The sequence below is a fragment of the Mustela nivalis genome, assembly GCF_964662115.1.
Source record: "Mustela nivalis genome assembly, chromosome: 9".
Classification (NCBI taxonomy): Eukaryota; Metazoa; Chordata; class Mammalia; order Carnivora; family Mustelidae; genus Mustela; species Mustela nivalis.
This window is the reverse complement of record NC_139028.1, coordinates 6,905,339-6,928,960: the sequence shown is the minus strand read 5'-3', so window position 1 is coordinate 6,928,960 and position 23,622 is coordinate 6,905,339. Positions and strand designations below refer to the sequence as shown.

At 48.6% G+C, this 23,622-nt stretch overlaps 1 pseudogene across 1 annotated transcript; it reads left to right on the top strand.

Annotated features, from left to right (window-relative positions):
• Positions 1-403: 403 nt before the first annotated feature.
• Positions 404-23,339, top strand: LOC309840542 (piggyBac transposable element-derived protein 5 pseudogene; annotated as a pseudogene). Its single transcript, XR_014316522.1, has 4 exons — positions 404-869; positions 15,937-16,078; positions 22,625-22,813; positions 22,918-23,339. The product of XR_014316522.1 is annotated as a piggyBac transposable element-derived protein 5 pseudogene (transcript).
• Positions 23,340-23,622: the final 283 nt, after the last annotated feature.

Here is a 23,622-nt window from a genome sequence, read left to right as displayed (position 1 = left end):
CGCAGGCGAGGAAGCCACCGGCCGCCCTCCCCCCTGCCGCCACCGCCGCCGCAGCTGCTCTCCTTGCCCCGCTCGGCCGAGGGGTGTGGGGCGTGCCCCGCGCGGGCCCCGCCCCGGCCTGCTCTCCATTGGCCGGCGGGCGGGCCGGATGTGCGAGGAGGCGGGGACGTCTCTGGTGGCTCGCGCCCGGGAAGGTCGGCCAGGGAGCGCGGGGTGCGGCGGGAGGGCGCCCGGGGACGCAGCGGGCGCCGAGGAGACGCAGCGGCGGCGGTAGCGGCGGCACCTGGGCCCGGCCGCAGCCCCTGCCTCCCGCCCTCGCGCCCTGCGACCCTCCGCGGCCTTCAGCCTGCGGCGCCCGAGCTCCGAGGGCGCTTCCGAGGGCGCTGGGCCCGAGGCGGCCAAGATGGCGGGCCGGCCGGGCGTGGGGCGGCAGGCGCTGTGCTGCGGGCTGCGCTGGTGGGGGGCGGCGGGCCGCGGCGCGGGCCCGGTGCCCGGCGCGTCCGGCTGGGAGGCGCTCTGGGGGGCGGGCGCGCGGGCGGCGGCCGGGGCCAGGGCCCAGGTCGGCGGGAGCGCGCGGAGGAGGGCGCCGGCGCTGCTCGAGGCGGCCCTCGCGCGCCACGAGAGCCTGCACATCTGGGACGAAGTGTTCCGCGAGTCCGGCCTGGACAGCGGCGGGAACGCCTTCTACAGCACGTCCGCCGCCTCGCGCTCCTCCTCCGCCGCCTCCTCGGACGCCAAACACAAGGGCCCCCGCCCCCTGCTGCCTCCCGACGCCCCCGAAGGGCAGGAGTCCGACGAGGACGAGGCCAGCGCGGGTTGGAGTGCCACGCTGCGGGACCGCCCGCCCCCGCGCTTCGTGGACACTGGCGGTAAGGCGCGGCCCGCGGGTGCGGGGGCTGCCTGGGAAGGCGTGAGCGCGGGGCTGGGAGAACTCCAGATGCTCCGCGGGCCGGCTGCTTGAGGGCGGCTTTTCCGTCAGCACACAGATGGGCCCCTGGCAGCGGGGATTTGAAGTGCGAGAATCTGGTTGCGTGGTGGTGGTTGGTGGGGGCCGCTCCGACTTCGCGGATGGAGAGGATGAGGCGGAGGCCCAGGTGGCACCCTGCCGCTGGCAAGGACCCAAGGGGAGGGCCTTCCCTCCCTTGCTGGGAGTGTCCAACCCAGTCACACCTGTGGGGTTGTTGTTAGGGGTGCGTTTGAGTTAGGTTCCTAAAGCCCGATGCAGCTTGTGTGTGTGTGTGTGTGTGTGTGTGTCTGTGTGTGTGTGTGTTTGTTGCGGGTGGGGGGTACGTAAATCGTTTTGTGTGGATGGCCCCAGAGCAGCATTACCCAGGTGCCAGGGGTGGGGCAGCCAGCCTTTGGAGGGAGGCCTAGTGCGAGCCGGGACATCTTCACTGGCTCGTGTTTTCTCCAGTGAATCTGACCAACTTTGTCCATCCCTTTCAGGATCACTTGCTGAGAGCAGAGAAGAGTGAGAGGACCAGTTATCAGCGTTAAGCTGTCTTCTCTCGCTCCAGAAGGCACTTGTGTGTTCTGCTTACCGAGACGGTCATGGTCAAGCCCCTGATATCTGGAGGTCGCAGGCCTGCTGGTGGTTGTGGCTGCTTGAAATCCTCCTTTACTGCCTACTTTTTGGGAAGGTAATTCTGACACGTCTCTGCTTAGCCTGCAGAAGCTCTGCGGCCTCTGCCCTCTGGGAGAGGTGGAGACCAGCCAGCAGTCCCACCTGTCCCCTGATGCTTTCTGTTCCTTGCTCGACAGCCTACTGTGGCAGGCCCTTGTTTCTGCACACCATTTTCTTGTGTTGAAGAGTGTGCAACCAGTGTTGTGGAGGACCAGGGAGTGGCCATACTGGACCCAATGCCGCTCTCCCTGTGGCTCTCCATGATTGTTGTTCAACCATAAGAGGGCAGGCCAAAGGGAACCCTGGCTGGTGCCTGGGCTAGGATCTGGACCTTGTGCCACAGCCTGCTGGTAGGCTGATTGGGTTGGCTGGACTCTCTCAGCAGGGAGTGGTCTGCAGACCTCCCACAGACAGGCTGCAGTGTGGACACCCTGAGCTACAGCTGGGCTCTAGGGTCCGAGTCAACTGTGCTGTGTTTTGGAATGGGTGAATTTAACATATTCTCATTTAGGCTTCAGTTCAGAGTTTGGGAATTTTGAAAGTCCCATCACCCTGCATAATCCTTTTAAAGCCCATACATTTCCCAGAATGTCATAAGGGTTTCCAGCCCCAGATGGCTGTTTTCCATTCAATTAGCTCTTTAAGAATTGTATGTACCCAGAGCTCTAGTTTGGCAGACTTGATGCTGTGAGTGCTGTGATCCAGTTTTTGATCTTGGAACATGAGAGACATGTCCTCTTGTTTCCCTCCCTCTCTGGGGAAAATAGGGGAATCGTGTTAGCTTAAGCCTGGTTATGACTAAGAGCCCATGAGTGTTGGTCTGAGAAGGATGAGCGCACCTAAATACATTTTCAAGCAATATTCTGTTTCTCAGTAACCTATACTTGCGAGAAATTCTGCATCAGAGCAATTTAGTCTAGCCACTGTGGCACTTAAATGGTCATGAAGTTCAGGATCATTTGTCATTTAGCATCAGGTTCAAATTCTGCTTCCTTTGGATGTGCACTGAGCTCACATCTGGACCTGAGAATCACAGGCAGGCAGGTGCTTTAACCAAAGACATTTAGTGGTTATTGGATGGCATTTATACCCAATTTTGTTTTCTGGTTTTTTGTGGAAGCTTGCTTTTAAAATCCAGCCCTAATGAAGAATTTCCTTTTCTTGAAACAGTCTTTTCCTGTGGGAAATTCGGGGTGGTGGCAGAAAGGTGAGGTGGATGGTTTATTAAGCATGAGTTCAGATGGCCTGGAACAATGGGATATGATTTATGGGGCCTGGAAATAGATGCCGGGCAGAGAAAACCCTTGTGCCCCGCGGTGGGGGGAGGAGAGATGGACGGGTTTGGTAAGAGTGAGAGCTGCACCCTGGCCAGTCTGAGAGCAGAGAGGCTCAGGTTCTGAGGTTTATTAAAGTGTCAAATATAACCCCACTTTAGGAAGGCAGCTTGGGCCTGTCTTCCATCTTTGTTCCCTGGTTCACTGACAGACGTCAGCGGGCCGGTGGGGTAGGAAAGGGTGGCAAACAGGATGGTGGCATTTGGATCTGTGATCAACCCTCGAATAGGAAAATCCATAGCAGAAATGGCTGTTGCTGCTAGAAGCAGATGAGGAAAGCAAAGGACTTAGGGAACAGGTTTCATGCCTGCCTTCTGCTGCAAAAGCGTGTGTGTGTGTGTGTGTGTGTGTGTAGATAAGTGAATGTGTATGTGTGCATAGGTGTCTTACACATAAATATGTATTGCTTGTGCTGGATTGGGCTGGTTGGGGATTTTGGTTTTGGTTTTAAATTAGAGATCACAGGTGCTGTCTAGGAGTCCCGCTCATGCCCTAGAGTCCCTGCGCCGGAGAGAGGCCTCGGCACTGGGCACCCCTGAGCTTGGATCTGCATCTGGAGTGCAGTAGGGAGGCACCTGGTGCCCAGCCGAGGGGAGGAGGGCAGGGAGGCAGAGGTGTTTCTGTGGTTCAGGTTGAGACTAGTCCACGAACAGCTCTTCTAGTCTTCCAGTCTTCCCAGATTCTTCCTTCTGTTCTGTCCACACATTTAGCTTCCTGGATCAGGCGCTCCAGAAGTGCAGCCAGCAGATAGGAGTGGAGGTACCCTCTCCCTCTCCCCCTTCCCTCTCCTCCCTGGCTTCTGGTTGTGCCTGGAGATATGGGCCCCCTTGAGGTGATTTAAATACAAAGACCATGCTTGCCCTGCTGCCTCTTAAACCCTGTCTGAAGGGAGGGTCAGCTTGGAAGCTGGAGATGCGTGCTGGGACCCCAGGGTCCAGAACCTTCTCCTGATCAGTCTTACAGCTCTCCCTCTAAAATAACCCCTTCAAGCTGTCAGCCTCACCTGCCCACTGTGTAAATAACTGACACAGCAGCACAGCAGGCGGGCTCACTCCTTGGAAGCAGCACGAAATTCAGGACGGACGCGCTGGTTTCTGGGCTTCTGCCCTTCTCATTTCCCATTCTGAGCAGTCTTGTGACTCGTTTCCTCTGAGGAGGCAAAGGAACAGGCAGATTCCCAGATGCTCAGGGGCTCCTCTGTGTTTGGCTTTGTCGGTGGTTCCTTTGCCGTGGCTGGCTGCATTCTGAGCTGTTTGCTTTTTCTCTTAGAGGCTGGACATCCTAAGAGTTTTTTTTTTTTCTGTGTACCGTGTCAGCAACCCTCGGTAATCATTCAGCAGGGAGGTGTGACCTTGAGAAGCTGAAGACGACCGTAGGCCTTAGGAAATTAACACGGTTAAATGTTTTATCTTAGCGTTTGTTGTTGGTTTACTCGGCTTAAAGTCTTTTTTGACTGAGAAGTAAGAGGAGAAACATCTTAAAGCTAGAGTTAAATGTATATGCTTGTAATGGGTTTGTGAGCTGAGGTACCTGAGCCCTCATCATTGGTGTCCACGGTGAGCCACTGCTCCCAGCTTTAGCTCTGTATGGCATTCGGTGGCTCCGGGAGGAGCTGGGCATCTGGGCAAGCGACAGGGTACGCCTTATGCAGTGCTCCCTAATAGTCAGCCACGTGCCCCTACCACACAGAATTCAGAGAAGGGAGCTTCCTGGAGGGAGGTGGTGTTCAGGCTGTGGGCATGACTGTGACCACAACCAGCGGGCCCCGGTCATAGTGTTTCGTTTCATAATCACGCCAAACCTTTGCGAGTACTCCGAGAGAGCTGCGATCACCTCCACTTCACAGAGAAACATGGTTTCGTCTGAGGCGATGAGATTACCTGGGGAAGTGGTAGCCTTCTCTCGAGGGAGACTTGATTAATCAGGGAAGGTCGTGCCTTTTTAGTTTTTTTTTTCTTTACAGCATCTGAAAACTTTTGCTGTCAGAAATACTTTTGTATTTTTACAGGGAATTGCTTTACAGGGTCTTTTTCTCAGGGTGTACGCAGTTCAGTGAGATCTAATGCATGTATGGATTTGGATTTGTGTATCCAATCTGCACAGTCGGATAAGAGACAGGAAATCTGCAATGTTATCTCTTTATTTAATCTATCTCAGCCACTGTGATGAGCGTCGATAGAGCGCTTCTGCAGGCAGCAGGGCTCTGAATCCATGGGGAATCTGGGAGTTGTGTGGGGTCTGGTACTCAGTTTTATTTTATTTATTTAAAGATTTTATTTATTTTATTTGACAGATAGAGATCACAAGTAGGCAGAGAGGCAGGCAGAGAGAGGGACGAGGAAGCAGACTCCCTGCTGAGCAGAGAGCCCAATGCGGGGCTCGATCCCAGGACCCTGAGATCATGACCTGAGCCGAAGGCAGAGGCTTTAACCCACTGAACCACCCAGGCGCCCCTGGTACTCAGTTTTAGAATTGAAAACTCACCTTTATTTTTAAGAAGTGTGATTGTGTATTTTTTCTTATTAATAAGTAATATATGTACATTTTAGGGGAAAATGATAAAATTTTAAGAAATCCCATAACCCCTCATGACCTTAGCTAATCATAGTTAATCATATTGAGTATATTCTTCATATATCTTAGGTGTCAGCTTGTTGGGTGACCTGCTCTTTAATTGTAATTAATATATTGTAGTCGTTTTCCATTTACATTTTTAAATGTCGATTTTAATGAGTCCGCGGTATCACACAGTTTCCTCTGGGTCCGTGTTGTTGCTGCCTCCCTCTTGTATTTGTTCTGCTGTGATAAATATTCTTGAAACCTAAGTCTGTGTGCACATCTGTAGCACAATCCTTAGCAGAAAATGACCAAAGCAGAATTGAATCAAGGACCCACTGTAAGGTTTTTGGTGTCTGTGGTGAAATAGGTCTCCATAAACATATCTACAATGCTCCTGCCGGCTGTGCACCGAAATCCTTAGAAAGTCATGCTCGGAGGACCTGCTCCAGTGTGTGAATCCTGCCCGCCGGGGCTCTTGGAGGACCGTTGCCTTTGGTAAAGCTTGCTGAGGTGTAATACACACACACAGCACATGAGTCCTAGCATGCGGCACGCTGTGTGTAACTACTACCCAGATGAGGATCAGGAACATTCTGAGCACACCAGAGGTTCTTTCCTGCTCCTTCCCAGTCAGTCACTCCCTGCCCCCTGCTTCTCTTCCATCACCAGCGATCAAGTTTGCCTGTTACCTTGCTCTGGTGGTTCGGTTCCTCAGGACATCTGTGGATTCCTTCTTGTTGTCGCGTATGTGGCATCTTAAATTTCGTTATCGTCTGTTGTCTTTCATCACGTAGGTACTGTAGTCGGTTATCCGTTCTCCTGTTAATGGTCTTTTACATGGCATCCAGTTTGGGGCTTCCGAGGATAAGCTGCTTTAGACATTCTTGTGGTTTTGATGGACAGATACATTTCCCTTGATCATGTAAAGCTAGGAAAAGGTTTTCCAGGTCCTAGATTAGATGCGGGTCTCCCCTGTCGACCTCGTGGACTGGGTGATGTTTTGCTGAGACCTGTCTTGTGCATGGCCAGATGTTGGCCACCTCCAATTTGGCCTCTCCCCACCAAATGCCCAGTGGCACCCTTTCCTCCAATTACATCAACCAAACGTTTCTCCAGGCATTGCCATATGTCCCCTGGGGAGCCAAATCACCTGCAGCTGAGAACAACTGCTTAATTTTTTTCAAATTTATTTTAAAATTTATTTTTTGAAAACATTTTATGTATTTATTTGAGAGGGAGGGGAGAAGCAGAGGGAGAGGGAGAAGCCAACTCCCTGTTGAGTAGGGATCCCGGTGCAGGCCTGGATCCCAGGACCTTAGGATCATGACCTGAGCCAAAGGCAGATGCTTCACCGACTGAATCCCCTGGTGCTCTGAGAACCCCTGCTTCAGTACATGCTGCCACACTGTGTTCCAGTTCATCCAGCTGCCAGCGATGTGCGGGACATGCCATGTGTTAATTCAGCAACATACTGAACCCTGCTGGGATAAAATGATGAGTGAGACCTGTCTCCTGGGGTCCAGCAGGAGAGACAAAGTAAAGACAAGGAGAAAGAGCCTCTGGGAAGCAGTGGGATCAACGTTAACAGGGATTTATATGGAATTCTGGGGAGGGTCACCTGGTCCAGCGGGGTTGGGGAGGAGGTGGCCCCCTGAGCTGCTTCTGGAAGCAGAGATAATGATTACTCAGGTGAAGAGGAAGGAACAGGGCATCTCCAACTCGGGCAAAGGCCAGGAGGAGAGAGAAGGTATGCCACTCTGCCCAGGGGCGAACCCACCCTTTTCCTACCCTGAGCATCCCGACCCGAGGCCTTATATACGAAAATGTCCTGAAACGCGACATGATGTCCTTGTTCCCACAGCACAAGTAACTGTAGCTGGGATCCAAGGTCCCATGTTCAGGTGCAGATACAGATGTTTCCGGCGTTTCCTGGCGCCCACAGGGAGGGGAATGTGGTCGGCTCGGTGAGATCTATGAACTTAGGATGGAATCTCTGGAGAAGCCCTGAGCTCTGCCCTCGAAAGAAGGAAGAGGGAAAGGGAAAAACTCAACTTCTGTTGGCGGAAAGAGGCACGGTGTTGTCTCGGGGTGGGAGGGATGTCGTACTAAAAGGATAACAGGCTCTGAAAACACCCTGTAATGTGACGATGATGTTCCGCCCTGACTGGCACGTGGTGCAGAGAGCCCCTCTCCCCTTTTTGAGTTTCAGAAAAAACTTATTACAAAAGTAGGAACCCCGGGCAATAGTTAGCTGTGTGTTTAATAAGCCACTTTACTAAAAAGTTTAGAACTGCAAATCTTGACACTCTCACTGCGACAGACTCACTCCTTGGCCAGGATATTGGAAACTTCATCTGCTTCCATTTCCAGCTTCTAGGCTCGTGGACACCCCCACCCCATCCCCATGTCTTCTGTGGAAGAGGAGCGATCTTTTACAAATATACGCTAATCTGATGATTCCCTGCTTAAACCTTCATGTAGCTTCTGGCTGAAACCAAAGGGAATTCCAGAGTCCTTCGCAAGGCCTCCAATGCCAACAGCTGCTCCGCAGCCTTCCTTTCCAGTGTCCCCTTAGTCCCCTGTCCTGCTGTCTGCACATAATCTATTCATTTCCGCCTTCATGCCTATGGGGCCCATACCTGGAATGTTCTTCATGGCAGGCTCTGCTTGTTAGTTTGATCTTGATTCAGATGTCACTGCCTTACCCCATCCCTCTTTGCTGCCACATTTGCTAATATGTTTCCTTTGTGGGATGAGATGCTGGATGTCTTGGTCACAGTTAGGACACGGTGAGTCCTCTATGTTTGTTGAATAAAGGAACTAACAGAAGACCAGATGAACACACAGCTAGATTGTTAAAAATGAGGATGGAATGAGCACCAATGGAGAAATGTCTAAACGTTTTCTACATCCCAAATAGTGGAAGAGAGGTTGGACCACTCTTGAGGGAACGGATTCCCTACTAGGAAGGCAGCGAAGCAAGTCTGGGATGTGTTTTACCGGTTTTCTGTCCTGCATAGAAAACTGAACTTGGCCTCGGAGGAACTCTACAATCTTGGGCTTCTGAGGCCTCCCCACTTCCTAAGAGCTAGAGACCCCCAGACAGGAGCCTATTAGAAATCTGAAGGGAAGCCAGCCTCTTGTACCCTTTTATCTGTTTAACAAGTACTTCTGTGTCCTGTACTATGTGCATATAGTGTTCTAAGAACTTCATTTTTTTTTAAGATTTTATTTATATATTTGAGAGAGAGAGAGAGAGGGCAGGAAGTGAAGAGGGAGGGAGAGGGACATGCAGACTCCTCACTGAGCAAGGAGCCTGACACGGCCCTCTCCCAGGACCATGAGATCATGACCTAAGCTGAAGTCAGATGCTTACCCACTGAGCCACCCTCTAAACACTTTGTAACGTGTGTGCTCCTCAAAACAATCTTGTGATGTATTGTTATCCTCATTTTTAGTATAAGGAAACTGAGTCACCGATTGGTCAAGTGATCTCAGGTGAAAGAGTTCCTTTGATTAGGGCTCGAAGAAACCCCATCCTTACGGCGTGAATGTGGAACACAGTATATCTGTTCAGTATTTCCCTTGTGAGGGGCCCTTGAAGGCCAGTGTCATTCTCCAGATCTGTCTGACCTGCTGCCTCTCTTCCTGGTGGCGGCACCTCATTACTCAGCACCCTTTGTCGTGAGACGGGGCCGCTGCCTGGATTCAGCGCGGTGGAAAATGAGCCCAAGGGTGGGCTCCACTCTCAGGCCTGGCCGCGGGGAGGCCCTTGGGAGCCACACGTCAGGGATGTTGGGGGCTGGCAGGCAAAACGACCTCGTATCGAAATCACCATTTGGAGAAAAGCTGCTCCTGCATCAGCCACAGCTCTCAGGGATTAAAGGCTTGTCGGCCAGAAATGAACTTCTTCCCCCGTTGGTTCTTGGTACGTTTGGTGGGGGGTGTTAGAGGAGCCGGGTTTGCAGACACAGATGCTGAAGAAAAGTGGATTCCTCCAGGGAAGTGGATTCAGAGCAGTAGGGCCCACGCGGCATTGCTGCGTGGGGACTCCTGAGGGGCTACGAGGGAAGACAACCCAGAGGATAAAAATCGATTCCCTGTCTCCTTGCTGCGACATTCCCACGGTGATTTTGGGAGCGGCCACGGAAGGGTGCCGGGAAGCCACGTGCATCCTGCGCTCTGGAGTTGGGTGCTGAACCGCACGTCAGTGGTTTGAGGCTGTAGACGGTTTGGAAGGGGCTAGGGGGTCAGTTTATGGCTGGAGAGGACCTGGGGCAGGAGGCCTGGGCTGTGCGTGGGCTCCCCCTGTGACTTTGCACCAAGGGGCTCCTTCCCAGGGTTCTGAAGGTCAGGAAAGATGTGCGGGGAAGCCCAGAGCTGCTGGCTCATTCTGGGGAGCTTTATCTTTCTTCCTTTAAACTCCCTCTGTTCCGTATGGCCAAAATGCACATGATGGCTTTTGTGCTACTTAGGAGATTTTCAGACCTTTGCAGCAACCAGGAACCTTAAAGAGGGCAAACCCAGGGTACCTATATGAGGCAGGGGAAAGCAGGCGCTGTCTTTGAAGTTGGGAGTGGGAGGGCCCCAGAGCCCCCCACCCCAGGGTGCTTCCACACCCCATCCCGCTCAGTTCCTCATACTCTAATGTGAAGGACCTTTGGCTGGGACCTGGGTCAGGAGGGGAGAGAGGCCTCTGAGAGGCACCCAGTCCTTTTCTGAGATGGTGAAGAGGACACTGATAAGTCAATGAGATTCTGGTGTTTCAAAGCCACCCAAAAGTGTCTATGGCAAAGTGATTAAAAATTGAATTATTTTGGGGCTTCCTGGGTGCCTCAGTTGGTTAAGCATCTGCCTTCGTTCAGGTCATGGTCTCAGGGTCCTGGGATCGAGCCCCAAATCGGGCTTCCTGCTCAGTGGGAGAGTCTGCTTGTCCCTCTGCATATGTGCTCTGTCTCAACAAATCACAATTTTTTTTTTAATTTTAAAGATTTTTATTTTATTATTTTGGATGGAACTGGAATGGGAGGACACCTGTTTCCTTCTTTAGGAAACTGTTACAAAAAGAAGATTATGGATTGGGAGAGAGGATGATTTTCTAGGAAGAAAAAAGGTAAATAAGTGTAATTTTCTAAAAGTGGTGACAGTCTTGCTTGTAGATGTTCCTCCTGCATTTTGGGAAGTTGGAGAATCCGTAATACTTTCAATTAAAGTTTTCCTGAGAATCCCCAGCTGACTTTGGGGGTGGGGGGCATTGTCCTTTGTGAAGATTTTGAGCTTCTGTGAGTGAGCAGACCTCCACTCCAGAGTGACATAAAAAGCAATCTGCACCTCCTTCCTGATTTGTCTGTAATGAAACTTGCTTTCCTCAGGTCCCAGCATTCGAGGCAGATAAATATGTTCCCTTTCGTTGGCTCTTACTCATACTTCAGCAAGATTTCCCATGTGCTTTCCTTGGCTGGCTGGGAAACTGGACCACAATTTATGGGATCTTAGGGGACAGGCGCATAGAATTCCAGTGGGATCCCAGAACAGAAACTAATTGGAGATTAGAGACCATTGTGGTGTGAAGCTTTTCTTTGAGATCGAAAGAAGTGCATGTTATGCAAATATTAGCAAGTGTAAGTTCACACTGTCTATTGAAAATTTATAGACTCATTATGGTCATGAAGGCAGGAAGATAAGTAGATTTTGGAAAAGATGCAGGTAAATTCAGGGAGGTGGCAAATTACCCCAGGGAAAGTAGAATGGCTAAAGAGTATGGCCCACACTTTTTTTTTTTAAAGATTTTATTTATTTGCCAGAGATAGAGAGAGAGAGTACCCACAAGCAGGCAGAGAGGCAGGCAGAGGCAGCGAGAGAAGCAGGCTTTCCGCCGAGCAAGGAGCCCGATGTGGAACTCGATCCCAGGACCTTGGAATCATGACCCGAGCCGAAGGCAGCGGCTTAACCAACTGAGCCACCCAGGCATCCCTGGCCCAAACTTTTTTTTTTTTTTTTAAGATTTTATTTATTTATTTGACAGAGAAAAATCACAAGTAGATGGAGAGGCAGTCAGAGAGAGAGAGAGGGAAGCAGGCTCCCTGCTGAGCAGAGAGCCCGATGCGGGCCTCGATCCCAGGACCCTGAGATCATGACCTGAGCTGAAGGCAGCGGCTTAACCCACTGAGCCACCCAGGCGCCCCCTGGCCCAAACTTTTTAAAAAGATTTTATTCACTTATTTGACACACAGAGAGCCAGAAAGCACAAGTTGGGGGAATGGCAGAGGGAGAAGGAGAAGCAGGCTCAGGGGAGCTGAGCAGGGAGGCAAATGTGTGGGACTCCATCCCAGGAGCCTGGGATCATGACCTGAGCTGAAGAAAGACACTTAACCAACTGAGCCACCCAGGCGCCCCCCCGGCTCCAACTTCCAATTATGGTGTATGAGATACCTTTGGTAGGAAGGAATGAAGATCAGCAACTGTCCTTGATTCTGCTTCTCAGGAAGGCATTGTGATGTGGTGCCCAGGACTTTGGAGACACACACATGCTTGGTGCCCTCCGGCTCTGCCACTAAAGCAACACCTTCCAGAGGGCAGCTGCAGGCACCGGGTGGCATCACACAGGGTCAGACCCGGGAGGCACTCAGCCATGTACCCCTTCCACCATCCTGCTGGGGTTAAAAAAATTACCTATATATATAAAAAAAAAAGGACCAGAATAGTGGGAATGAATGAAAGATAAAAGTTTCCTATGTAGTAGTGGTAGTTCTCTTGTAGTACTTTTTCTCTCTCTCTCTCTCTCTTTTTTTTTTTTTCTTTCTTGGTTTGTTTTCTGGGGAAGGGGCCTGCCATGTGGGTTTTCAGTCAATGATGTTCCCTGACTTAAGTCCTACCGCCCCCCTCAAGGGGGTGGGCTCTGAGGAAACTTTTTTTTTTTCAGGCTTTTGTTCTCTGGCGGTTTTTTGTTTGTTCACTTTTTTTTTCTCACTTTGACCGCTTTTGATGGTTTTTGTAGTTTTAGAGGAAAACAAACTGCACCCTGATCTCCCTCTCAGAGAGAAGCCTCAGTCTGGCTGCAGAGCCCAAATAAGTTCCCCCTTGGCCGCTGGCAGAGCCGGTTCCAAGTCGCTGTCCCTGGGGATAGAGGATCTTTTGCTTGTACCCAAAAGCACGGCAGCAGCAGCTTTGGGCACCTCTAGACCGCTAGAGAGGTTCCAAGCAGCAATCGCACACTGAGATTTTCCCGCTGGCCCGGGCTGGGAGTGCCCGGTCTTTCTGGGTCTAAGAGCGCCCACCTTACATGCACCAATTTCAGGGAAGGCAGAGGTTCGCGCGCGGGTCTCAGGCTCTGAGAATGAGGCACAGGTCCGAGAGCACCAGGCTGGGCCTTCGCGCACCTCTCTGGGGCGAGAGTTTGGTGCAGGCTCTGAAACAAGGGCGTTTATCAAAGGGCACCGGCTGGGCCTTTATACCTCTTTCAGGGGAGTATCTCAGGCTCTATAGCAGGACTCTTGCATTCTGCTGCCTGGTGTGTCTCCCATTCCCTCACAGGAAACGGACCCCATGCATTCTCCTTGCACTGGCAGCTTAGGGACCAAGAGCTGGTTTCTCTGCCGCACTCTCTCTGTCTCAGTGCCAAGGGAGGCTGTCCTGGGACCAGGGACTTAAGCCTCTGTCCCTAGCCGCCCCGATTCCCACAATTTCCCCAGAGATGCTTTGCTCTTTTGGAGTGCTTTCAACCAGTCTCCGAGTTAATGCTGGTCCCCAGACGCAGGGCACTCTCGCTTGTATTGGGGTATTACTTTCCAACTGGTTGCCTCTGGTAGCTCCCTCCCCCTTTTGTTTATCTTCTGATATCAGTTCACAGTTCCCACTCCGCTTTACCTGCCCACTGGCTTCTTCTCCCCCTGTAGAGATCCACACATGTATAATTTTGATCTCAGGCTGATTTCATGGGTGATTGGAGTTCATGGGTGATTGGTAGGTAATCAGCTCATTTTGGGGTACAAGTTGAAAAGACGCCTTCTAATTCCGCGCCATTTTGTCCCCCCTCTTAACTTTTTTTTTTTTTTTTTTTTTTTATTTGACAGCACAAGTAGAGGGAGAGGATGAAAGAGAAGCAGGATCTGAACTGAGCAGGGAGCCAGATGCAGGGCTGGATCCCAGGACCCTGGACAGATGCTGCACTGAGGGAGCCACCCAGACACCCTTTTAGACCTTGGATGCAGGTAGGAGAAGCAAGCCAGGGGTTTCTTGGCCCAACACTAATGACCATGGCTCAGACAAATCCATCTTCCACTTCAGGCTTCCAGATACTCTGCGAAGGAGGCATTCCCCTTCCTGTCCCTGAATGCTCTGCCAGTTCAAGGCAGATCCATGTTTCTGAGGGTTCCTCTTTGGTCATTCTGTCAGGGACAGCCAAGAGGGCTCCAAGCCTGTGTGGACCCCAGGCCTGGGGATCCCAGCCCTGAACTCTTTGCTCTGCCCTTGATGACCCCAGAATAGATCAATTCAGCAACTTTCAATCCATGCCAGGCCAGGGAACAAACACAGCAGTACACAAGATCAACTCGCCTTGGTCCCAGGAGCCTGGATTCCCCAAGGAGGGCTTCACCTGGTCTCTGAAGGGGATTCCAGGGGTTCCAAGATGGCCATGGGTGGAGCCCACCAGGTAGAGAGGCCCCTGGAGAGTGTCCACTGGCACTGAGCAGACGGAAGATCCGCTCAGGCCTTCCCTCGCGGCTCCACTGTGCCCTGGGGAGAGAAAAGGGCCAGCCACACTGCACCAGGGCCGCAGCTCGGCCGCCCAGGAGCGGCAGCAGGCCTAGCCTGGAGCTCAAGCAGGGGCAGGGAGGCTGGGACTGGGCGGGGGACTGGGGTCCTGGACTCCTCACTGAGCATGGAGCCTGATGTGGGTCTCAGATCCCAGGTCTCTGAGATCAGGACCTGACCCAAAGGCAGATGCTTAACAGACTGAGCTACCCAGGTGCAGCCACATTCCTTCATATTTTTATTTTTACTCCAGTGCTGCACTGTTTGGCTGATTGCTTCAGTTTCTGGGAGGGAGGGAGATGACCCCCTCCCCTGTTCTTCTAACAAGTTTGCTTTTGCTGCGTTGACTGGAGAAGGGCCAGGCTTCCTGAAGATGAGTAGAATGATTCAGTGACACCCAAAAGGCAGTGGCTATCATTGTTCCCACTGTGCTTCAACAACTTCACCCACTGACTCTTTGATGATGGCAGCCACCAGCAAATCTTCTGCAGAGGACTGCTGCCTTGGGATGCTTTTCTTGTGGTGCTGGACTTCATTCCCCCTGGCAGCCAGTACAGCTAGGATTAGAACCTAGGAAAAGTCCCATTAGAACCCAAGAAAGTGGGGTGCCTGGGTGGCTTAATCGATTGTCTGCCTTTGGCTCAGTTCATGGTCTTAGGGTCCTGAGATCAAACCCTGCACTAGTGTCCGTGCTGGCTGTGGAACCTACTTAAAATCAAACAAACAGAAATCAGCCCAAGAAAGTACCATCCTTTGTGTTGTTCTATACTGTGGATCAGATTTTATTTTTCTTTTCTTTTTTTTCTTTCTTCTTTCTTTTTAAAGATTATTTATTTGTCAGTGAGAGAGCACAAGCAGGGGGAGCAACAGGCAGAGGGAGAGGCAGGCTTCTGGTTGGGTAAGGGGTCTGATGTCGGACTTGATCCCAGGACCCTGTGATCATGACCTGAGTCATGTTAGGCTGCTGCCTAACAGACTGAGCCAACCAGGCATCCCCCAGGATCAGACTTCAATAACCCTACCAGATTTCTTTAGCTTTGACATTTTAAAGGACAATGAAAGCTAGCTAATCCTACACCAGGATTCTGCATCTGCTGGGGCTGTGCTGTCCGGGCCTATGTGCCTCCTGTTCTACTAACCCCATCAATTCCACCCATGTTTTAGCCAGAGAACTGTAGGCAGGTGTGGGTGTGTCACTGAAAGCTTTGACTCATCATTCATATCTTTATTGTAAGCTTATAATCTTTATTTTTTTCTTTTTTTGGGGTAAGATTTTATTGATTTGTTTGTTTATGAGAATGAATGGGGAGCAGAGGCAGAGGGAGAAGCAGACTCCCTGCTGAGCAGGAAGTCTGACATAGGGCAAGATCCCAGGATTATTTATGACCTGAGCCCAATGCAGATGCTTAACCGACTGAGCCACCCAGGCGCCTCTTTATTTTTCCTTTATTGATTATCTGCCTTTCTGAGGCAGCGTTCTACCTGGGTTTTCATAACTCCACACTAAGGTATTCTTCCACTAGTGTGGCCTGTTTTGAGGTAATTCCTATACATTCTGGCTATGCTGCTAAATGATCCTATGATCTTGGACTCTTTTTTTTTTTTTAACCTCTCTGAGCCTTGGTTTCCTCTGTGCTAATGTGGATAATATACCCTCTCTTGCAGATGTGTGGAGGGCCATGGCTGACTTGGATGCAGTTGGAGTCATCTCACGGCACATGGAATACACAATTTATCTTGCTTCCTGTCTTGCTAACGACATCTTGGTTTTCATGCTGTCTTAGAACAAGTAGAACTTGACTTACATGTAAGTTGTGAATTCACGTACTTTTGACAGAGGTGTTATTTTAGTTTAGTTTAGTTTAGTTTAGTTTAAAGCAGTCTCCACACCCAGTGCAGAGCCCAGTGTGGAACTCAAACTCACCACCGTGAGATCAAGATCCGAGCTGAGATCAAGAGTTGGCCGCTCAACGAGCCTAGTCACCCAGGCATCCCTTCTGTTTATCATTTTTCAAAAAATGTGACAAGTAACACTTTCTCTGCTTGGACCTGTCCTCACACCTGCTATGCTGGTCTGGGGGTCAGACGTGTAGCTGGTGTGGTGCTGGTGATGTTGAGCAAGACAGTTGTTAAGTCTTTTTACCCTAATTGCTGTTGTCCTATTATTTCCTTTTTTTTTTTTTAAAGATTTTATTTTATATCGTCGTGATATATGCTAAAACTGTTGCTTCTGGTCCTGCCTTAAAACTTGAATATGTAGGGCATTTTTTAAGGATTCATCCCTGGAGATACAGTATTTGTTTTTCTCTGTCTGACTTATTTTGCTTAGCACAATACCCTCTAGGTACATCCATACTGTTGTAAATATCAGGATCTCATCCTTTTTGATGGCTGAGTAATATACCATTGTGTGTATGTACCACTTTGTCTTCTGTTGCTGGACACTTGGGCTGCTTCCATATCTCGGCTATGGAAAAAAAAATGCTGCAGTAGGCTTAGGGGTGCCTCTGTGCTTTCAGAATGTTGAGTCTGATGTGTCAACTGCCACAACAGTCATGGCAACTCAGGAAGGGAGCCAGGTGCAGGAGGTAAGAGGAGGAGTGCAGCTTTAGGCAATCTGAGTTGAGGTGTCTGTTGGACGTGCAGGTGTAGGTTCTGGTTGGACAGTCAAAATGTAGGAATGGGTGCTTGGGGGAAGAGAGATGCAATCATGCTGTTGCCAAGGGATATATTCCTTGTAGAGAGAGTGACAGTTAAGGATTTAGGGTAATTCCTTCTTTTCTTGGGCAGATAAAGGGGAAGAATAAAGGAGTAGTGGATGGAAGGGGAGGGACATGGCTTTGATGCCAGGAAGGCATTTTTGCACAGATGTCAAGAGAAGAGAGATTTCAAGGAATGAAATGTCAGCAATGTTCGATGATGTGAAAAGTTGCAAAGCAGCTTGATTAGGGGGTGGGGGTAGATCGAGGAGGTTGTCACTGAGTACTGAAAGAAAATGGGAGGTGAGTAGTGGAGTCCTAAGCCAGACATAGAGATAGAGTGCCTGGGCGTGAGACCATGGAGGTCACACACAAGAATAGCCTTTTAGAAAGTTTGATGGTAAAGACACAGACGATCATAACTCCAGACATAGCTTGGACAAGGGTGGGTTTTACAGGCTGTGTTTACCTATTTGCAGGTTGACTGAAGGGAGATGACAGATGGTGCATGCTGCTGGATGTTGTGGGTTGAGATGGGATCAGGTATACAGAAAAGCACACAGAGAGGAGTGTATGGATGCCCTGACTGCTTCTGTAGAACACAAGGCCAACATTAGGCATGGAGGGAATGGAACGTGGCTCAAGGAGATGTGCAGTCTCAGATACAGACCACATGGCTCAGAGTCTTACAGGGCTCTCCTTGCCTCCGCGTGGCCCTTCTCACAGGGTTTAAGTTTTGAAGAGTCCTTTTGTTTCTCTGGGTTTGGGGTGTGACTGGAGAGACATAGCAGAGAGCAAGGGCTGAGGAAAGACCAAGAGGGCAGGAACTCACAGAGGGGAGTCTACTACCCTCTCTGCCTTTTCTGGTATGGGCTCTCTCCTGATCTGGATGGACGGATGACCTGCCATTACTTCTTTTAAAAATGCATTTGGCTTTACCCTGCCAGAAAGCAACACATGTTTATTGAAGAATAGTGGGAAACCCCAGAGAAACTGAAGGAAGAAAATAAGCACTCAGCTGAAGACAACCATTCAAAAGTTCTGGCACCTTTTCCTCCCAACTTTCACTGAAGTTGAACAGATAAATGTATATATATGAAGTGATTTCTGGGAAAGACCAAAAAAAAAAAAAAAAAAGATACCAACAACAAGAAAACAAAAAAGAGAACAAAGCAGAAGAAAACGGTGTTCATTTTCTTCCTGAGGCTGCCCTTCCTCGATACTGCTACTTGGTTTTACTACCTGCTTTTCTCCCTGGGCTTTCTTGACAAAACATGGTTCCACTACTTTTACCTTCTTCAAAGTGTTTGACAGAGTCGTTTGCTTTCAACATGGAGTTTGAGCAAAATGGACTATTGTTTTAAAATATTCTATCATGTGTGCTGTAATATCTCATCATGGACATGATACAAATGCTATGATAAAAAGAAGAGATGCTTTTAAAGTGATCACCAGAGTTGTGAAATTCATTGGCATGATCCTTCTTTTTTTAAAAAAAAGATTTTATTTATTTATTTGACAGACAGAGATCACAAGTAGGCAGAGAGGCAGGCAGAAAGAGGAGAAAGCAGGCTCCCTCAGAGCAGAAAGCCCGATGCGGGGCTCGATCCCAGGACCCTGGGATCATGACCTGAGCTGAGGGCAGAGGCTTAACCCACTGAGCCACCCAAGCGCCCCGACATGATCCTTCTTTTGAGGGTCATAATTCGTTTAATTTTTTTCTGCTCCAGCTTAACCTTCGCAGTCTTCAGTTGTTATGTGCATTAGACACAGTATTAGCAGTAGTGGCAGTAAAAATACTCCTGTCACCCTTTACAGGTACCATTTTACTAGCATCTCCTTACCACTGTAGCAGCTTTAAACCCTGTTTCCACCCTGTTCATTCCTTTAAATGCCTTTTCCTTAAAACCTTTTCTTAGTTTTTGGTGTTCTATAGCTTTACCACAAAATGTTTAATTGAAGATTTCTCATCTTGCTTGGTATCTGTGCATTTCCTGTATTTCTGGATTTATCATTTCTGTAATATCCTCAGCTGTTTTCTTCTGAAATCTTGACTCTGTCCTTCTGCTGTACTTCCCAGGATTCTTATTTAAACCTCCCGTCTGTTGTTCGTGTCTCTCAAGCTGGCGTTCATCCTCTTCTCCTGCCTCCTTGTGTTGCATTCTGGGGAATGTCTTCACTTCTTGGTGCAGTGTTGTGAAGTCCTTCATTCGGGGCTCATCTACTGCCCCACCATTCTGGTGTGTTTTCTGTTGTGTTTTACGTCTCAGTGATTTTTGGTCCCTGTTTAACTTCCTTCAGTTCCATGTTCACACTTGGCCTGTTGCTTTTGATAGGCTCTTGATCCTTCTTTATTTTTAAACCTCTTTTGTGTTCTTAAACAATTAACATGTAATATTTTCTATTCTGTATCTGATCATTCCAGTGTCTAAAGTCTTCATTTTCCCTCAGTCTTCTGTCTCTCACAGTGGCCTCATTTCTTGCATGCTCTGTGAAGGGATTTTGAGACCAGATTTATTGGAACATAGATGTAATCTCTTTTAATTCTGTTTTTTGGTGGATTTTTGTTTGTTTGTTTGTTTGTCTGTCTGTCTGTTTTTTCCTGGAGGGTTTGTCTTTCCTTTGCCAGGAGGCTGGGAGTGTTCTTGGTTGGGATCACTTTGGTTCCATTTGAGGGTCCTGGTTTATTAAGGAAATCTCAGGTTCAGTTTCCCCAACTTACCGTGTGGTGGGAACGGGGTCTGGAGGGCACAGGCCTGTAGAGATCCTGCAGTGAAAATGGCATTTGTTCTCTGGCACCCTGATTTGTTTCTCTTGAGCTTGTTGCTTACAGATCAGGTTTTGGCTCACTTGTTTCTGCCACCTCCCTCTTCCTGCTTCCTTTCCTACCATTTTCTAAGTCCTTTGCTAGTTTTCCGATGTCTTCTAAAGCCCAGAAATGTTTTGTGAATTCCATTTGCCATCACTAATTGCAAGTCTCCTCCTGCAGCAGGAAGGCCAGAGCCAGACCCTGTAATGCTCTGCCTCCCACAGAGGAGATTTTAATACCCTCTCCTCGTGTTCAGAAATTCTAGATTGGAGATGGAGTTATGGATACATTACCATCTACAGAGGATTAGTTTCCTATATAATAGAACAAGTATGCATTATTCTAATCTTCCTAAAACTTCCATTTTGCATAATAAATATGAATGAATAAGGAACCCGCATTACTTTAGTTTATGCAGATGTTCGCTTTCTGTCTCTGGCTTTAGATGGTAGGTTGTCATTTGTATGGTTCATTCTGAAAATTGGGTAACTTCATTCTTATTTTCTACATGTTGGTGCCATATAAAGTGATGATTTATGGAGATTCAGAGGTAAATATTTATCAACATCTAAATAATTGGGGAAGGCTTCCTTTACAAAAGGTAGAATTATTAAGACCTGTTTAATCACAGAAGGGATATCCTGTAAAGCTAGCCCATAAATAAAAAGTGGATCAGAAGAAAGCAGAGAGAGGAGAGAATTTGGAAGGAGCACGTGGAGGGACACCTACTGCCTATCCCTGTAAGTCAGGGGCAATCTGGAAGGGAAACCTTGTTAAAGGAGGCAGTAGTGTTTAGATGTAATGAGCTACTGGAAACCTCACAGTGTTCTGGTGAAGCAAGTGGTGTGCAATCAAGTCCGCAGCCCAGTTGAAGTTGTGGCTTCAGGCAGCAAGCGAGCAGGCCTTTCTGTCTGCCTTTATCTCCAGTGGGAGCGACTTGTCCTCCTTGAAGTCAGCCTCCAGACATCTTTTCCTGTCGCTACACATCTGTGCATCACTGAGAATTTCTGCGGTTGCTGCTTCATGGAGATGTTTGTCAGTTTTGGGTTTTGTTTGTTTTGTTTTGTTTTTTACCGAGGTTCACTTGCTAACTTTTCTCTTCTCTTAAAAAAAAATATATTTAATCTAGGGGTGCCTGGGTGGCTCAGTGGGTTAAAGCCTCTGCCTTCGGCTCGGCTTGAAGGCATGATCCCAGGGTCCTGGGATTGAGCCCCACATCAGGCTCTCTGTTCAGCAGGGAGCCTGCTTCCCTTCCTCTCTCTCTGCCTGCCTCTCTGCCTATTTGTGATCTCTGTCTGCCAAATAAATAAATAAAATCTTTAAAAAATATATGTGTTTAATCTAGGGGCACCTGGGTGGCTAAGTGGGTGGGTTAAGACTGTTTCTTCAGCTCAGGTTATGATCTCAGGGTCCTGGGATTGAGTCCTGCATCAGCAGGGAGCCCTCTTCCTCCTCCTCTCTCTCTCTGCCTCTCTGCCTACTTTTGATCTCTCTCTGTCAAATAAATAAGTAAGTAAATAAATCTTTTAAAAATATATATATATAATCTCTTCCAGGAAGAGATTATGCTGAGTGAAAAAAGTCAAGCAGAGAGAGTCAATTATCATATGGTTTCACTTATTTGTGGAGCATTACAAATAGCATGGTGGACAAGGGAAGATGGAAAGAAGGGAGTTGAGGGAAACTGGAAGGGGAGGTGAACCATGACAGACTATCGACTCTGAAAAATAATCTGAGGGTTTTGAAGGGGTAGGGGGTGGGAGGTTGGGGGAACCAGGTGGTGGGTATTAGAGAGGGCACGGATTGCATGGAGCACTGGGTGTGGTGCAAAAACAACGAATACTGTTACACTGATATATATATATATATATATATATACACTGATATATTACACTGTTATATATTTCATCTCTTATTACCATGTATTTCAAATGGTAGTGAGGGATGATGGTGTGGGACCCCATGAAGTGAATTTACACTGCCATCTTGACCACAATATAAGTGTCGTACACAGCCGTCCTGTGTCCCCTTTCGTTCTGAAATGGATTCTCTCTTCGCAGCTGTTATCAATAGAAGACAGGGGTCTTTGTTCTTGTAGGTGACTTGTCCAAGATCGCACAACTTTCAAGGTTTAACCTTTGGTCTGATTGTAGGACCCATTTTCTTTAACTCAGTGCCATGCAACCTACCATGTAGGACTCTCAATTCTCTCCTGCTTTTGAAGCTGTACTCCACAGGCCACGTCTACCAGTGCATATCTATTTTTGTCTAGTTCACTCATTTATTGCACACATTTACTGGATGCCAGCTATGTGTTTCAGGCACCTTTCTAGGTGCTGGAGATATGTCAGTGGGCAAGTCAAACACAACCCCCTGCCCTCATTGAGCATGTTCCATTTCCTACTACTGGAAGCATCCACCAGGAACAATGAACTTATGCCAGAAGTCCAGCAATGATATGAGTTCCAGAAATTTCTGAATGGTTCTTTGTGGAAGTGATGATTTGGCGGCAGCCCTCAAGGTAGCTACCTGCACGGGCAAAAAAAAAAAAAAAAAAAAAAAGGAGGGCTGGTGTAGAAATGCCTGATGAATGGGCTTCAAGGTCAAATAACTGAGCCAGGTCTTTAAGGTCTTATTAAGCTCAGAGATTTTTCAAGAACTTTCCATGATACATAAGCATATTATAGAAAAAATCCTATTCAAAGCACACTGTAAATTTGGAGGATGATTGTCTTTGCATTATTTTTGTGATTAAATGACAGTTGATGATACAGGCACTGTTGTAAGTCACTTATCCCTGTGCAAACACTTTGTGGTAAATTCTTTTATCATCCTTATTTTTCAGAGGTAGAGACTGATGCAAAGGGAGAAGTTTGGTGGTTCTCCACTGGCCACAGCTAAGCAAGCAAAAAGCAAAAAGCAGAGCCTGCATTGGAACCAGGCACTGTGGCTCCAGACCCCAACTCTTCACCCTTGGGCTTCTTGCAGCACGCCTGATTTCTTGTCACTAAGAACTTGGTGCAGGAGTTTAACGGTACCTTTAACTTCTAGTTTTTCTTTCTCAGAACTGAATCTGCATTGCAGTGCATCTCTGCATAAACATGTGTTTAATTTTGTCACCTTTAATTTTGTTTTTAGGTAAGATCTGAAGGAGTCAATCTGTTTCTTCTCTGGCTTCAAGCACTTCAGACAAACTTTGCAGAAGAGCAGGTGCTGATTTTTGCTTGCCTCGTGCCTGGTTTCCCAGCGATCATGTCATCCAGAGGGACCTGCATGGTGGAGACACTCATCAGTCCTAGCCCTGGTGTGGCGGATGGTGAGGAACATTTTAGCCAGCCTTACAGGTTGAAATGACTCTGGAAGTTCTCTTGAGGGATTCCTCAGCTTGTCATGATCCTGAATAGAACCCTTTATTTCGTAGATGGGTTTGGAGGAGGAATTATCCCCTGCTCTTGTTCACAGTAATGTCTTACAGACATTAGAATAGAAAGAATCAGAGCCTTTTTTATATGCAATGAGGATGGGAGACATTTACTGAAGTGGTGGAAACAGGAATGGAAGGGAGGACTCAGATGTTGGGAACAACAGGAATTGGAGACACATCATGTATCTGGAGTGTTTTCTTGGCTGTGAATGAAATTTAAATCTGCCATCCAAAACTACTGTTTATTGTCCTCAGCATGATTGTTTCACGAGTGGACATTCATCTGCTCACCCAGCCCTGTATTTTCATGCCGCATTCATGGAAAGACAGTAGCTGCTTCCTGGGAAAGTCATGGCAACCATCTGTGTCCCATGAGTTTTTAAGGAACTTGCCAGTTAGGGCCAATGATTGATTAATGC